Source organism: Cibotium barometz, chromosome 14 (assembly GCF_041138505.1).
Source record: "Cibotium barometz isolate CiBa-2024 chromosome 14, ASM4113850v1, whole genome shotgun sequence".
Classification (NCBI taxonomy): Eukaryota; Viridiplantae; Streptophyta; class Polypodiopsida; order Cyatheales; family Cibotiaceae; genus Cibotium; species Cibotium barometz.
The window spans coordinates 32,770,536-32,788,060 of NC_141059.1; the positions used below are offsets into that span (position 1 = coordinate 32,770,536).

General features: G+C 39.3%; 1 pseudogene across 1 annotated transcript; it reads left to right on the forward strand.

Moving 5' to 3' along the window:
* The first annotated feature begins 314 nt into the window (after window positions 1-314).
* Window positions 315-3,497, forward strand: LOC147631939 (ribonucleoside-diphosphate reductase small chain-like; annotated as a pseudogene). The gene is made up of 10 exons (XR_015267265.1): window positions 315-439; window positions 635-791; window positions 931-1,096; window positions 1,560-1,608; window positions 1,715-1,832; window positions 2,005-2,070; window positions 2,253-2,369; window positions 2,699-2,861; window positions 3,008-3,078; window positions 3,260-3,497. The product of XR_015267265.1 is annotated as a ribonucleoside-diphosphate reductase small chain-like (transcript).
* Window positions 3,498-17,525: the final 14,028 nt, after the last annotated feature.

Below are 17,525 nucleotides of genomic sequence, written 5' to 3' on the forward strand. Positions count from 1 at the left end.
GTAGAGAGGGAATAGTTCTTTTCTGGAACCTTGGTCGGCCGCCCCCGCAGCAACGCGCGGGTGCAATACTAGTATTATCTTAAGGAAGAGTTTCACAAAGCTGCCACGTGGCAAGAATTTGGAGGTTCTGGAAGGGGAAGGGGAGGTTTGGGTAGAATTTGATTTTGGAACCCTCAAAAGAAATGAGAAGCAAGGGTTCCCAACTAGTAGGGTTAAAAAACCATAGTTTTCCATATCCATAGGGAAACACACACACCGAATTGCACCCGCCAACGCGCCAAACCGCTCATTTTTGAAAGTTCAAAAGTGGAGCATATAATAATGTGACCCATCTACCTGCTGAAGCTCTCTCCTCCATCACAGAGTGCTCCCCCTAACCCTAATCATACATTTGCCCTAACTTAATCCCAACCCTAAAAGCAGAAATCCTGCTACAACTGTAAGTTTAATGTCTTCAATTTCACTCAACTAATGTTGGTTTTCCCTCTATTTTCTGTGCATACTCTGTTTGAAAAGCTCGTCCCAATGCTGTGTTTAGTTTCATGTTTATGTGCTATTCCTGCTAGTACAGCTCGAACAGCCATGTAAATCATCTGATTTTCCAACAATTTTACGTTTCTGAGGTTTTTATCAGGGTTCTTGCTCAATTATGTCTTAATATGCCTTCCCTAATCGAGAAGCCGGAGCCCTTGCTGGCAGAGAACCCTCAGAGATTCTGCATGTTTCCCATGAAGTATCCTGCAGTGTGGGAAATGTACAAGAAAGCAGAGGCACAGGTTAGTGTTTTTTGGTACAGAGATAAGGGGTTCCTGTGCGGAGATTGGCAGAGGTTAATGTTTTTAACAGGGACAATGATTTTAGGCAGAGTTTTGCAGTGTCTATGATGGATTATAATGGATTCTGAGCTTTCCCCTTCTTTTTCTGTCTTCTTCAGCTGAAGAAGTGGATCTGTCTAGCGATCAAACGCACTGGGACAGTCTGCGTGATGATGAAAAGCACTTCATAAGCCACATCCTGGCCTTCTTTGCTGCCTCTGATGGCATAGTTTTGGAGAATTTGGCATTTAGGTTCATGAAAGATGATTCAAATACCGGAGGTAATGTTAGCAATTGGCACATATGGACTATTTTCAAGAAAAAAAAGGGACACACATGGTGTGTGTGTGTGTGTGTGTGTGTGTTTTTTTGCGGGGGGTGCCACATGGCAGTAAGGAATGGTTAACCGTGCGGAAGTTTAGGGTTTCTTCTGTTTACAGTGTAGTAGTTAACGCTTGTCCCGTGCATCGGGTTCCCTCTGTGAGCTGTTCAGTAAATTAGGGTATCGTCTGCATCAGTTAGGATTATGCAGTAAAAAGAGTTTTCCTACAGCGAGTTAGGGTTCCCAATGAATTCTCCAGTAAATAATTTAGGGTTTAACCAGAATACTGTCAAATTCTTGGGTTTTGTTTTGGGTTTTAATAGGGTAATCCCAAGTCTGTGGAATTCCTGGAACTTTTAGGGTTCCTTTGAGATTTGAGGGGCTGGCTCAAAAATTTAGGGTCGGTGTGCTGTGATTTGCAGGCTCGTGCTTTCTATGGATTCCAGATCGCTATTGAGAACATCCATTCTGGTCAGAAGTTATCATTTTCTTGTTAGCAAAGCTCTCTGATGGTGTGCCGATTGTCTAGCATTTCATAGCCGAATGCTAACTATTGTTTCTCAAACACCCCCATCAGAGATGTATAGCCTGCTCTACATCAAGGATCACATGGAGAAGGCCAGGATCTTCAATGCCATCGAGACAGTTCCCTGTGTGGCCAAGAAAGCAGATTGGGCCCTCTGTTGGATAGGCAGGTAAAACCTGTTACTGTTCTAACCTCAATGTCTGACGGTAGATTTTAGAATTTTCAGAAGTACCTGTTAGGATCTGCTGCTTATTGTTTGATTAGTGGGGTTGTAATCCAGGAGTAAACTGAGTGTTTGCAGAATAGTGGCCTTCTGATTTTGCTGGGTTGTGTCCTGACAGTAAAAGCTGTTTTGCTGAGAGGATCGTTGCCTTTGCCTGTGTGGAGGGCATATTCTTCTCTGGCAGGTATGTGTATGACAAATGTAGTTGTTGCTTAACATCTGCCACTCTTAATATGTGTTGGGAACTGTTAAGGAATTGACTTAACAAGCTTCCAACATGTTATTAATGAGTTAGACTTGTTTGCTATGTGGAATGAGGACTTTTTTTCAGTTTGGTTATCAACCGGATTGTGCGTTGTTTTGAAGCTTCTGTGCCATTTTTTGGCTCAAAAAAAGGGGCCTGATGCCTGGATTAACATTCTCCAACGAGTTGATATCAAGAGATGAGGGTCTTCATTGTGACTTTGCATGCTTATTATACACGTAAGTTGAACTTGAAAACTTGATTTTTTTTAAACACATCTCTTTGTGGCTATGATTTTTTTAAAAACATCTGATAACACTATAATAAGAACATATAACTGTCCTTTATGATAATATTATTCACATGATCATGAATGTGAATTTGCTTGTGGCTGCAATATTGTGCTTGATCAAAGATCTTGCTAACTTTATGCAAGGTTTTCACAACGCAATTGATTGAAGTATTTTAATGAAGTATTTTAATGTGCTCTTAATTGAAGTATGTTAATGTACTCTTGATTATTTGAGTAATCAAAAATATTAAAAGGCCTACTGATTCACGTGGGCAGATTGCTGGAGAATAAGCTTTCTGAGTCAAGAGTCAGGGAAATCCTGTGTGATGCAGTGGAGATAGAGAGGGAGTTTGTTTGTGAGGCTCTCTCATGTAATCTTGTTGGAATGAATTCCAACTTGATGAGCCAGTACATTGATTTTGTGGCAGATAGGCTTATGGTTAGTAGGATTTGCCATAAAATGTGCATCATAATCCACCTTGACAGCTCCCTAATTATTAGGTTAAGCTTCACTGTACTGCGTTGGATTATAACATAATCATGGCTTTATATATGCACTTATCATTTTTTGTTAATTAATTGCAGGTTGCATTAGGGTACAGTAAAGTATACAACGCCCAAAATCCGTTTGATTGGATGGAACTCATCTCTGTACAGTATGTTTTGACTTCTGTTACACTATAATCCTTTAATTTGCATTAATTTCAACTTTTTTGTGGGCATGTTAGCATTAAGCACGTTTTGTACAAGCTTGCCCTCTTAAACACTCTTTGAGCTGCTCTTCTTTTAGACCCACTTGGTGTTTGATTGTTTTTGGTGCTTTTTGGCCCTTTGTAGGGGTAAAACCAATTTCTTTGAGAAGAGAGCTGGTGAGTATCAGAAGGCATCTGTCATGGCTGGCTTGGGGAGCATGGAGAGCAATCACGTGTTTCGTATCGACGAGGACTTTTGAACTATAGCTGTGAACCTCTAAATCCAAACTAATTTCATAAAGTAAGGCCAGGCTCGAAGATTCAGGAAGTTCCATGTACAATATTTTGTGCATGAATCAATCCATGTAATGTTGAAAATAATAGTGATGATTCATTTTAATTAAATTGTTTAACATGTGTAGTGCCATTCAAGTGCAAACTGCAAAATTTTCTTGCTAGAAATTTCTAATCTGCCTCCAGTATGTATGCCCTTAATCACCCAGCGAAGCATTGCGATCCTTTAATCTCATTAGGAGCACCTCCTGCAATGCCTAATTATCCAAATGGATTGTCAACCCATTAAGCCCTCATATCTAGTTGCGTGCTTCCTAGATGATGATGATGACAATCTTTCTAATCCAGTGTTACTCAGTGGCCAAAGCTTGGTTGAAGTGTAGGGTTTTTAAGCCACAAGTGATTTAGTTAATCCATGTGATTTGACTAATCCACATTTGATTTAACTAATCTACACATAGTTAATCCACAAGTGATTTAGTTAATCCATGAGTGGATATACTAATCTATGTCAACAAGAGCCCAAGATCTTTTCTCCTCAATAGTCTAATGAGAGATTGACACATGGTAAAACCCGCATGTGAGTTAGCATCACCAGAGTGAACAATTTGCATCATGAAGAGGTTTAACACTAATCTATGTATGAGTTAGGCATTTTCTTATCCTTGTGGGTTTATAGTCCTTATTCTATATGTTACTCTTGCAATTCTTAGTTCACTTATTATCTCAGCTTGATTCACTTGTGAAGAGGGTTAGGAATTTTCCTATCCTTATGAAGAGGGTTAGGCATTTTCTTATCCTTGTGATTTATAGTCCTTATTCTATGTATCAATCAAGCAATCTGTAAATCAAATATGATTTAAGATTGACTCACTTGTGGATTAATACAATCCACAAGAAATTTTCTCTAATTTGTGGCCAAAAACACTTTAGTTTTGCATGTATAGACACATTGAATAAATTTGGGTAATTTTGTTAGAAATAATTTCTCTCTATAAGGAGAGTGCATTGAATAACACCTGATCCAAGTATTAGTCTAACTTAGGCTTATTTATGTAAGTACAAACAAGTACAAATACACAGACTTTGAGACGAACAAGAGTTTAGTAGTAGCAAAGAGACATCCATATAATGACCAAGAGAAGATGGATCTAGGGGGTGGGAAATGAGAACACCCAATAAGAGAGAAACTCCCCACAACTACTTCTCATTTCTTAACAAACTTAGTACTAAATGTTGGTCAAACCTTCATTAACTACGTTGCTATGACAATGTGCCAAATAGCATAAATAGAACCTTCTTTGGATGCTTCACAAATGATGCTAGGTGAAGTGAAAAAGTAAACACCATCTATAAGTTATCTAACACCAAGGGGGCTACTTGGATATAACCTATGGTGGTAGCCAATGTTTCCATTATGGAACATATGGATACACTAGCATTTGATGTGGTAAAGTTGAGTGGCCATGATAAACAAGGTGAAGAGTTGTCATAAGCAAGTGTGATAACCTATGCAAACATAACCAACAAACATAACTAGAGACCTAAACTTTATATTTCCAAAGTGTATAAGGTTTATTACTCCTATAATTGTTTAGCTTGGGTCTATGATACTAATGAATTTGGATTTGATAAAATCTAGGTCTCTATTAGGAGATAGTGGGGGAAAAGGAACATTAAGCCAAACACGTTGATGTGTTGGGGGATTCTACCTCTATAGCTCATCCGAACACACCACCATAGGGAGGGCTCTATAAACTAACACCATAACACTAGCACAACACAAATCCATAGTATCAGTCCCCCTGGTTGATATCCTCAGTCCTTTAGTAGCTGACACAAGAAATCTCTAAAAACCCCTCAAACTATAATTCAGTTAACTCTGCCAACTGTCCTCCTATGTCAAATCTGACCTCCAATAGCTCTGATCTTCGCTCTTAACCCCCTAGCTGACCTTGGCTAACACCCAATTGACCAAAAAAGCCTTCCAACTGACACTAAGCCGATCAATAGAGTTGATTGTAAATCTCAATCAAATAGTTGCTTTTTGACCCCAGGAAGAAGTATGTCCTCCAAGCTCCCAAAGAAGTCCTCCAATGTCAACAAACTTAAAATACTAGCCTTAGCTCTTCATTGAGCCTATCAGCACTCCCATGTTGACTTCCTCCTGACTAAAACCAACCTAGTTGATTGAAATCTAACTTAGCTACCTTAGCTGACTCAGCCTTGAGTTAGATCTCACTCCAGTGCCCTTTAACACTTCCACTCCCTTAAAAACCTTAAATCCCACCAACACTCAACTCCATAGACCTAAGGTTGACATCAATTGAGTGTCTGTTGACTCTGTACACTTTCCCCTTCAATTTTGCAAATTTGAGTGCTATCGGTTGACTGAAAATCTAACAGTTAGACAAAAACCTTATATCACTTCCTTTCAACCCTAAAAAAACCAGATCTACTCTTGTATACTCTCAAGTGACTCCTATTGATGCTCAACTGACCCTAGCTGACACCTTTCTGACCAGAAACAATCCTCAGCTAACCTAGACCACCATCTAGCCCTCAACCAATCCTTCCGACTACTCTCTGATGGCTAGACCAGACTTCATCAATGTCAAACAAGACAAAAATATACTCTTAAACAACATCAGTTGACTAACCCTAATATATAGCGGACTCCAATTGACTCGGCTAGATACTGCTGACTCAAAATTTAAGCTTACTGACTTAGACCTGATTTAACAAACCTCAGACCCTCAATCACACATGAATTCTCTCAACAATCTCAAATCAACCAACATATACTAGAGCATAAACAAATCTTTAATCAAAACTATAGCGAACCTTCTACATATATAGATGATAAAAGAGCCGGTCTCAATAATCCTGAGACATGGGGTTTAAACAAAAAAAAAACATCATTAAGAACAAGAAGGATCCTCCACAAGTGCATCCCAGCAAAGCTCTTCAAGCCTTTTTCTTCAATTTCACAAGAGCCAGCAACAAAGGGATCTATAGCCACACTCTGCAGACTTCCATCATCAAACACAGCAGAGAACTGTTGAGCAAAGCTTTGGATTGGTCCAAGTTCTAAAACAGGGTTGCTACTCCCAGAGGTCGTAGGGCACCACAACCTCCTACAAAACCCTTTGTCACCTTTGCCCCCTCTGCTCTAGGGGGAAGACCCAAATGTCCTCAATCTATTCCCGCATCCTCTTCCCAAACATTGTATTCACAAGCATGCTTCCACAGAGCTTCTTTACCAAAAGACCCCTTGGTTCTCTCACACCACTTCTCTTGACAGTCACGCTCTCCCCAATGCTTCTACCATAACTCTTCTCCACAATGCACCTCTCCACTCCTATGCACTTCCTTGTCGACTACTCTCCATTCCCTATGCATACAAATGTTAATTGGAGTGATAACAATAGTTCTTTTTAGAAGGTGGCCATGCAAAGACCACTTATTTCCTAAGGTTCCATATGTTCAAGTGTCCAAATATAGCAAAGCTAATGACATGGCCGACTTTTTATTTTCAGTCTTGGGGTTGGGACAGGCACACCTCTTGGGCACTAAGGTCTTGACACAAAAAACTCATCATAATTTGCCCAACTCCCCTTGATTAGAGCATTTATGCTCAATCACTTGCTGGAAAAGACTTATTTAAACACTGTAGCTGGCTCAAGCTCCTCCTGGTTGATTCGTACAACCACCACATCAATGTGATCCTCCACCTAGATCAAATAAAAAACAAGGGTGCAATCATGCATCCCTTCCACATACTCTACCCCTTTTGGATCAAACATGTCCATGTCTACATCAATATAGCTTTCAACACCTTCTTGACTACCATGTAAGTCCAAGACACCACCCATAAACATTGATCTCACATCAAGCACTAGCGGGCTCTCATAAAATCCCATGGAATCACCTTGTCTCAAAACATTCTAATTCAGCATATCAGGGGAGTCCATAGAAGCATCCAACACATCATCAAAATCTTCACAAACACCATCATCAACCAAAGGCATGCTATTACACTTGCTCCTTAACATAGCAATCCTAGTACATGCATGCTGCACATTCACTTGTGCTTCTAGATCAAGCTTCACTTCTAGTTCATTCTCACTAAAATCATCAATATCCCAGTCATCATGCTTACTTACCACCACATCATCTACAAGATTGCATTGTCCCTCCAAGAATTCATAAGCGAACTCCTCATCTACATCTTGGTCATCTGGAACACTTGTATCAACATCCTCATAAACAAGTGTACAAATCCATGTACCTAGCCTCAAGATGCATCCCCTCACTATCTTTCTCACTAGATCTCATGGTTACCACTCCCTGATGAGAAATCTGGCAACATCACTTGGCTTTCCATCTCCATGGGCATCTCTTCATGCAGACAAACACAAGGTTCCTCTCGCCGACCTCTGCACATAGCTGCACAGACAAGCCCAAAACTGAATCTGACTCTAGCATATGGACCTCTTCCCTATCATCTTTTGAGCTGACTTCTTCAGTTTTTGAGTCTTCTACAGAGCTTGTTTCCTCATACTCTTCCTCTAATGTACTCTCCTAAATCAGCTCCCTTCCCTCGGCCATATCATACCTAACTTGTCTCCTTACAGGCTGGTCCAACCCCAAAACAATTAGGTTCACCTCTCCCTGCCTAGGACCATTTCTTGGTTGCTGTTGAGCCTGTGGTTCACAATGATGAAGATTTAAAGCTTGCATATATCTCCAACTCCCCTAACCATTTCAGATGCACCTAAATCCAAAAGGTTGTGTAGTATGTGGCTTCGTTTGGGAGAATAAATATTCAGGATACCGAGTCTCCCTAATCTAGAGAATCAACCACTACTTGTGGAGTGTGTTTTTTTGGGGGAGCTTGGTGGAGGGAGCTTTTGCTAGCAACCCTTCTCTATGAAAGATGTGAACATTCTCTCTCCAATCCCTCCGCCACTAGCTCCTCCCATCTCCTCCCTTCTCTCTTAAAGATGTGAATATTGTCTCTCTAGTCCCTCCACCCTCGCTCCACCCATCTCCTCCCATGACCTTCACCACCACCACCACTTCTCAGCCCAACCCACTTTTGCCCCTTTAGCCCCGCTTCGCTCCTCGCTTTCCTCTCTCTCTCTCTCTCTCTCTCTCTCTCTCTCTTCCCTCTCTTCCCTCTTTCTCTCCCCATCTCCCCCCTCTCCCTCTCCCTCTCCCTCTCCCTCTCCCTCTCCCTCTCCCTCTTCCCTCTTCCCTCTCTCTCTCTCTCTCTCTCTCTCTCTCTCTCTCTCATCCCTTTCCCTCTCTCTCTCCCTCTCCCACCCTTTTCCCTCATCTTCCCTCTCTCTCTCTCTCTCTCTCTCTCTCTCTCTCCCACCCAGCCACCCTCTCTCTCTCTCTCTCTCCTTATCTCTTCCTCCCCTTTTTCCCTCCTGCCCTCTCTCTCTCTCTCTCTCTCTCTCTCTCTCTCTCTCTCTCTCTCTCTCTCTCTCTCTCTCTCTCCCCCACTGTGTGTTATGAGACTGAAAGTAAACACTAAAAGATAAGACTAGGAAAGATTATTTATATGTCAAAGGTTTGCATATAATTAAGGTTAAGTGGATCTCAAATAGAAAATACCTAAGCAATGGTTAATAGGCATTAAAGCTAAAGTTAAATAGGAAGTAAATGGAGCACAATGGAAGCTCAAGGGACATAGAAGAGGGCGCCCCCTTCTAGGGGTGGTTAAAGAGGCATTGGTTAATGAAAAGGCAATGTCTAGCCAATGAAAGCTCAAGGGACTGAAGTTGGAAGGTCATGCACCACTTAGGCCTATACAACCACCATGAGTTTAGGGTCCATTTGGGATATTGTTGTGTGGAGAATCAAAGTACTAGTCTTACAAGTCCTTAAGCTTATAATGCAAGGAGAATTACATTGGTATCAGAGCCAAGTTCTTTCTCTTCCATGTTTTCATTGAACCACTCATTGCTAACTCTAATTCTATTTATACCCATTAATCTCTACATCTTAATCTCTTTATATTCATATCCATAAGCTAATCCCTATATTTCTCAAATCTTCTCCATACAAAATACCTCTTGGCTAATAAATTGGGTATATCTCTTGCCTAATAAATTGGGCATACTTTGGAGTTCTACATGGAGCGAAGGATCATTGAAGTAAATATCAACAAGCAAGAATCAATGGAATTGTTTTTCACATCATTAAGGACAATTCATAGTTACCCAACCAAGTAAGGTCATTGTGTTGCATTTTTTTTCTTTGTAAGAAATTTTCCATTTTGCTTAGAGTAAGAAATTGTTTCTCACATCATGAAGCAGAATTCATAGGTAAGGCCATTGTGTTGCATTTTTTCTCTTTGTAAGAAATTTTCCATTTTGCCTAGTGTTAGAGTAAATGGATTCTCAAGGTGGGAAGGATGAAAATGGTGAGAAGGGGGAAAACCTAATGTCCTCTTTCCATACAGAATAGGATATTACAGAACCAAATGAAACAGGTATACAAGATTTAGACTTTAATGATTATGAGCATATGGAAATGAAGGAGATGAAATTAAAAATCTCTAGTATAGAAAACAAACTTGAGAGAATGATTGGTTTTTGTAGTTCCTTGATGGGAGGAGAAGGATTGGGAGTAAGAGAACTATTTAAAAGTAACATTGGTGAGGGAAGGGAGAAAACTCTAGACAAAGGATTGAGTGAAACCATAATTGAAGAGGGTTCCAAAACTAGAGACCAGGGTATGGTATTCAAAGATTTAAAGGCACCCACTTTTAGTGGAGAAGAGAAGGAGAGAAATAAAGATGCAGTCCATATTTTTCTACAAAATGGCAAGATTTGCATCTTTAAAGAAATGTGCTTGATCATAATGCCCCATTGAAACTAGCTTATCCTTACAAGGCAAAGCTTATAAGTGGTGGATGAGTTTAGCAGCGGCAACTAGGCAAGTATCCAATTCTTGGGATTCATTTAAGGAATTATTCTTAAAGGAATATCTTCTTGAAAATGAAGAAGACTAAAATTAGGAGGAGTGGAATAATTGTTCTATGGAACAAAAGAATTTAAGTCTCACTCAACATATAGCTTGCTATAGAGAAATTTTCTTAAAGCTTATGGGAATAGACAATTCTAAAAAAGTAAGAGGCTTCATTAGAGACCTGAAAAGGGAGTACAAGAAGGAAATTCTCTCCAAAGAGCCAAAAAACTTAGATGAGGCTATAAGATTTGCAAAAAAATTTGACGATACCATCGGTAATGGTAATCGTTTAAAAAAAAAGATAATCTTTTTTCGTATAAACCTCATGGAGAAAATTTTGGCTCTCAAAAAAGAAAGGTTTTTTTTAAAGGAAGAACCTTACAAAAAGCAAAAATTCAACCTAGTAAGTTTCTAAAAAAGCAAGATTTTGAGAGAGCGGTTAAAGAAAAACTTTGTTTCTCTTGTCTCTTGACCCAGGACATGATAAAAAAATTTGTCCTAAGTCCCAAGGACAAAACTTACCGGGAATGGTAATGATAAACATAAAGGAAAATCAGTGCACACTATTCAAGTGTTGACACTTAAGGATTCTCCTAAATATAAATTGGTCAAGGTTTGTCATTTTGATGAAAAGCATCGTTATATGGTGGCAAAATTTGTGGGAACCATCATATGGACTGCATGATTTGGTTCGGAAAAACATATTTAAAATTTTCTAATAAATTGTTCAAAAAATAATTAACTACTTCACAAATACTTGAATCAAACTTTTCACAATGCTTTTTAAATTGAGGCATTACATAACACAAAAACATTTGTTGTTTTCATTATCTTGATGAAGCTTTTGGAGCTCAATATTACATATCAAAGGAGAAGACAATACATTGTGCTTTCCCTACAATGCAATAAATTTTCCTTTATGCTCAAACGTTAGCGTATTATGTAAATAGCTTCTTGAAAGTGTTTTCCCAAGTGAAAATAACCATTCTCTCCCCCAAGAACTACATCTACGGTAGACAGACACGTCACTTAAAAATCCAAAAGTGGTTCATACTCTTGAATCTTTATCCCAACTTGTTTTACCACAGTATCCCAGTCATCTTTAGCATAGCCATTGGCTAATGATACTTAAGTTTCTTAACCAAGTTGTAATTTAAAAAGTTATGTGTGGCCGTATCATCTATGAGGATTCCAACTTTTTTATCTTTAATATTTCCATGCAAAAATGCACAAGACCTAGCAATGCTGTTGGCTAAGTTTTTTCTAAAGGTGGCCTCTACACCCTAGGAAATAGCACATCAGCTAAGTTGCAAGCAGCCCAAGCCCTAAACCCAACACCTCCCTAGGCATTAATCTCTGAGATGTTAAACAATCCTAAAATGGGATTGATCGTGGTGAAGGACATAGATTAAGCAACATAATTAAGGTGGATTAAACCACACTAAGAACTCCATAAGTGAGAGAGAGAGAATGCACACTCAACACTCAATTCTATTGCACTATTGCATTCATAATGAACCATACAATGATATAGACTTTCTAGCCTTATCCTACTTTACATGTCATCATCCATATGATGGCACTCCCTTTTCCACTCTTTTGGCCAACACTCACACACCATACAATATTACATGTGGCATTCTTATCTTGCCACTATATCTTGCACCTCTAGGGTGGTTTCCCACATACACACAACACCACAATTAGATCTCTTATAACGAACATGTGTGCGCGTGTCTACCATCTTAGACACCTAGTCCATTTTGAGCCAACTCGCTCATAGAGGAACCACTGAGTCCGATTTTAACAAAGAAGTTCGGGTGGGAACCAACCATGCGCATGCACCTCACACGTGCATCGCTCATGCACACATCACAACAATCATTTTGAGCTTCCAATGGGCTCCGGCGACAGGGCAACCCTCATACCAATGTGGGTGATTAAAATAAATTCTCGTTTTGAGCATGTAGGCTCAGGTAGTACGGTTACCCATCATCATAGATTCATTAGATGAAAAATAAATTACAAAACATTTTGGCCGAAGCCGGGCAGCAAACCTTGACAAAATATGGGTGAAATTTTACAAAGTCATTTTGAGACCACAATCGCGTAGGGGACCCATGTGTGTAAATTTTGAAAATTTGGTTGTGTGTGAGTGAACCCTGACAGCACTAAGGGTTTTTAAAAAATTACTCACAAATTCATTTCAATTCACTTTCATTAATAGGCACCAAATTTTATGCTACGCGCCAAAACGGTTTCCTATGAGCTAGATTGCCAATCTTTATGCTGCTCTACGCGCCAATTTTGTGCTACTATGCGCCTTTACCTTTTGCAGGTTTGGGACCTGCGCCTCTTCTTCTGGATGGCATGGACAAGGTCGATTCAGTGTTCGAAAAAAACTATTTTTCCAAAAAGTAAAAAACCTTTATCTAAAAATTGTGAGATTATTTATAAAGAAAATTTTCAAATTTTGAAGGTTTTTGTTCTACAACCCCTCAAAATTTGCAGGTTTTTATACCCTTAAGTTTCAAATTTAAAGGTAATTCTAAAAATGTGCAGGTGCAAATTACACTATACCCGAGTTTTTTTGGAACACTGGGCCGATTATCTAGCCTTTGAGGGACAATGCGCGTGCCCGTGCCTCTCATCTCAGTGAAGCCCCCAGCTGCGCGGCGCCAGCAAGCACTCCTCATTCAGAATGGCCAATGTGTTCGCCAAGCAGCAGCAGGCCCTCCAACAGCGTCCACATGCCCATCTCTCTTCTGCTGCTGCTGCTGCTTTCTTACTTGCCCCCCGTTCGTTTCTAGCTATGGCTATCCAAGAGCTTCCCACGCACACTGCTTGCTGTTCACTTGTTCATGCTGCTAAATGCCTGCCTCCTGTGGCCCTTGGCCTTGTCCCTATAATCCACCACTGCTCATCAAAGCGTTTGACTCTTTGTTATTGGCAGCTCTTCTCTTCTTATGTGGATGTGTTGTCTTTATAACAGTAATGTTTATGGAGCTTTAATCCGACTCATCTTCCAACGCACGACGCTGATGCAATTCTTCTCTTACTGCATCTCTTGTCTCGTGCAGCTCTTCTTTCCTTGGCTGTTGCTGCAACAATCGCTTCCAATTTATCTGCACCTTTGCTTGCTACAAATTCTTTGCCTCCACAACGACAAGAACTTGGCTATGCTAGCTCTTTCCCATTCTAAGTCCAAGTTCCTCATTTGATGTTGATTTTTTGTTATGTGAGTGAACTTTCTTGAGAATTTAATTATATTTATTCAATAAAAAATATAGTTAGAGGATGAGAGTATATGAATATCTCTAAACAATTAGAAAAATATAAAGAAAATAAATTTCTGATAAAATAGCATCTTTATGATAGAGATCCCAAAAAGTAGGTCGATTTTTGCATATAGTTGAATTTAGTGAAATGGCTGCGAGTGAGTTGTAGACCAGGCCTATTCCTGTAATTTTAAGTACCAACTCAACTATATTCTGATGAAAAACTAGAGAGCTATAGCGGCTGCAAGTTGCAAGCCTGTACTTGTATACAGGGAGCCAAGACAGGCCGAGACAAAGTATTAGTTCTCTTATTGTTTTCCTTATATGGTTTAATTATTTCATAAGTGAGAGAGAGAGAGAGAGAGAGAGAGATTAAATATGGTTTGTAAGAATTCCAGGTTCCTTGGATGAAGCTCTCTTTTCTTTCTATCTTCTCTTTTCTCCTTTGATGAGAGAGAGAGAGAGAGAGAGAGAGAGAGAGAGAGAGAGAGAGATTAAATATGGTTTGTAAGAATTCCAGGTTCCTTGGATGAAGTTCTCTTTTCTTTCTATCTTCTCTTTTCTCCTCTGATGAGAGAATGTATGATTGTATTAAATTACTTCATACCTTAATAAATCAGTGAAATACTCATATGTGAGACCGCGGGTCTTACATGTGGGAGGCAAATTGGACCCAATGCTTTTGTCTTGTGTTCATTAATATTTTTCCATTTAAGTTTTCCGTTTAATTCTTTTTCTAAGGTTGATGTATTAACTTGTAGTTAACTTATTTGAAGTAATTTATAAAATTTGTTGAAATCTTGTACTTGGAGAAAAGATCCTGTAATATTTTCTTTGCTGCAACATCTCTATAGTAGTTCAATGTGACCAGCAATGGGCCACTACTATGAGCTCCCAATGAGCTCTGATGTGCATGCCGTGGTTGCATGTAGAAATCTTGAAGGGTGCTTCAAACAAGATTCTTGCAAGAAGCTCATGGTGCCAAATGCTTTTTTAAAAGCCCATCTTGCATGAGAAAACTCCATGAGCAATGCCCTCTAAGCATGCTCCATTAGTAGCTACAAATCAGTCCATCACGGCTTGCCATCACTTGACAAGCATGCACCTCCTCCATTCTTTGCTTGCAAGCAAAGAACCTTGGGATTATTCCATCCCATCAAGCAACCCTTAACACTTGAGCATTCTTCCATGCTCCAATACCCAAATTACGAGGCAAAACATCACAATTTATCTTCTTGAGACTTCCCAATCTCCATGGCAACTTTTCTTTATGACACTGGAGACTTCATAGTCTTCATACTTGCTGAAATCTCCATTTTCAGCTTCTATGATGAGAAGGCTCTCCATGTTGCAAAACTCCCATTTGCAACTCTCTTGGGTAGCTTCTATGCAACCTCCTTGTTGCAAATCTCCTCTTAAACTTGAGAATGGCAGCTCCAAATCTCTCTCAAATCCTCACAAATGCAAATCCAAATGATAATGTGAGTGTGCTTAATTTTTTCATAATAAACTGAAAATAATGCTTAATCAAATAACTCATAACCAAGAAAAACTATTCATAAATATTCACCATGACCAAGAGCCAACCCAAGCTCTGAAACTATGTTAAACGATCCTAAAATGGGATTGATCATGGTGAAGGACATAGATTAAGCAACATAATTAAGGTGGATTAAACCACACTAAGAACTCCATAAGTGAGACAGAGAGAATGCACACTCAACACTCAATTCTATTGCACTATTACATTCACAATGAACCATACAATGATATAGGCTTTCTAGCCTTATCCCACTTTACATGTCATCATCCATGTGGCACTTCCTTTTCCACTCTTTTGATCAACACTCACACACCATACAATATTACATGTGGCATTCTTATCTTTCCACAATATCTTGCACCTCTAGGGTGCTTTCCCACATACACACAACATCGCGATTACATATCTCAACACAAGTCACCCAAACCTCTCAAACCACAAGCAATGCAAGACATCTTCAACTCATGGTGATAGCTCTTCCAAAGTGCTAGCAAGAGATGTTAATGGGTGATGAGCACTATGTGGCTTCAATCAAAACAAACTAAAAACCCTGTCCAAAAATGAAAACTAAGTCCTATCCAAGGTAGCTCCTCTCTCGTCACCACTCACAAAGCCAATATAATATCACATGAAATGGACTAGTCAAATCAAAAACTGATTCAAACACTCGCAATGAGAATTTCCAAAATTCAAGAAAGATAATATTCATATATGATCTGATTTACAAGCTTAAGATTGTAGACTCATGAAAACAACTCAAAAGGAAGCTCTGTCTCTAAGAAAACTCTCCAGCTCTCAGATCAGCATTGTCAATTCTGATTCTTAAACTTGAAAATTCCTAAATTATTGCACAGTCACCCGTATCATTTGTTCTCACCATACCAAAAGCTCAGTAGCTTTGTCCAGGGCCAAGGAAGCATTAGGAGAGATTGCATATCAGCCACTTCATGGATCAGCTCTGGCAGATTAGAGATCATAATTTTGAAAAACAAAAGAGAATCAGAGAGAAGACCTCTTCCACCAATACATGTCGATGTGCTCCCCTATCAGGATATAGCTTCCCCTCTTCATGAATTGCTCTCCTTGACCTATAAGTACATGATTTCTTACTTTCTGGAATTTCCTATGCACACATGGGTGTTGTACACATAGGTGTGATCACCATATTTCCAAAATGGTATGAACTCATGTGCCCCCTCTTCTAGAACTTGTCTTCAGCTTTTTCTCTCCCAAAGACTCTCAAAAGGGCAAGAAAGGGGCACCTCCTAGTATTTCTCCTTCTTGCCAAAGTCACCTCCATGATTCTAGAGACTTGTCTACATGTCATTTTATGTGGATTATTGCTTGGAAAGCTCATATCTTGTGTACAACATATGCCAACTCATCCCTACATTTTAGGCTCACCTGTAAATCATGAAAATATCTTATTTTTTTTATTTGAAATCTAAATCTGAATCCGAATTGTGCACGATTATCTAACATTGGCAATCCTAATTCATTTTGGGTTCTGACCTTTTGCAATGTGTTAGTTCTTGATATGGCCAAACTCCTTAAACTCCATTTGAAGCCCTTGGATTAGATTAGATTTGCTGCTATTTATTGTATGGTCTGACTTGAAAGCTAATCATCTGTATGTCCAAATGAAGACCAAATAGAATGCCCTTTGGTACAAGTGTTCTTAAACCTTTGGAGAAGAGCCATATAATATCAGATTTGAATTTTGTTCAAGATATGGGTAGCCCACCCTCTTGATTAAACACCTTTCCTACTTGTTCCGATCTCTATAATATGGCTGGTCTGATTTCTGGTCTGATTTGGGTAGGAAGTATTCTCCCGAGATCTTCTTTAGGATATGGGTAATTGTTCATTCCATGACCTCTTTCATTACAATTATAGCATACATATTCATGTTGTTTCCTCCTAATTGGTCTATTTGGTTTCCTTGGAATAGCATGTCTTTGTCCCAAACCTTGCATTATATGCAGATTCAGATTTTCTAGTTGGTTGAGTAACCCTCTGAAGTATACGAGTGTCTGTTGCACATCTTGATTTGTCTGATTAGTAACTCCCTGATCCTCTTCAAAAATTTGATCCTCTCTCCCCCTATCCCTAGTCATTTCTTGTTCAAATATGATTTTCCTCTCCTTTTGCCTAGCTATAGTAATAGCTACATCAAAATTCTAAGGAAATTTACCATGTACCTTACTTTTCAAAATCGGATGTAGTCCTTCTATGAATCTGCCTTTTTTCAGAAAATCAAGTGCAACTCCTTGTAGTGATACTTCCCACTTTCCCATAGGTCCTGAAACTGA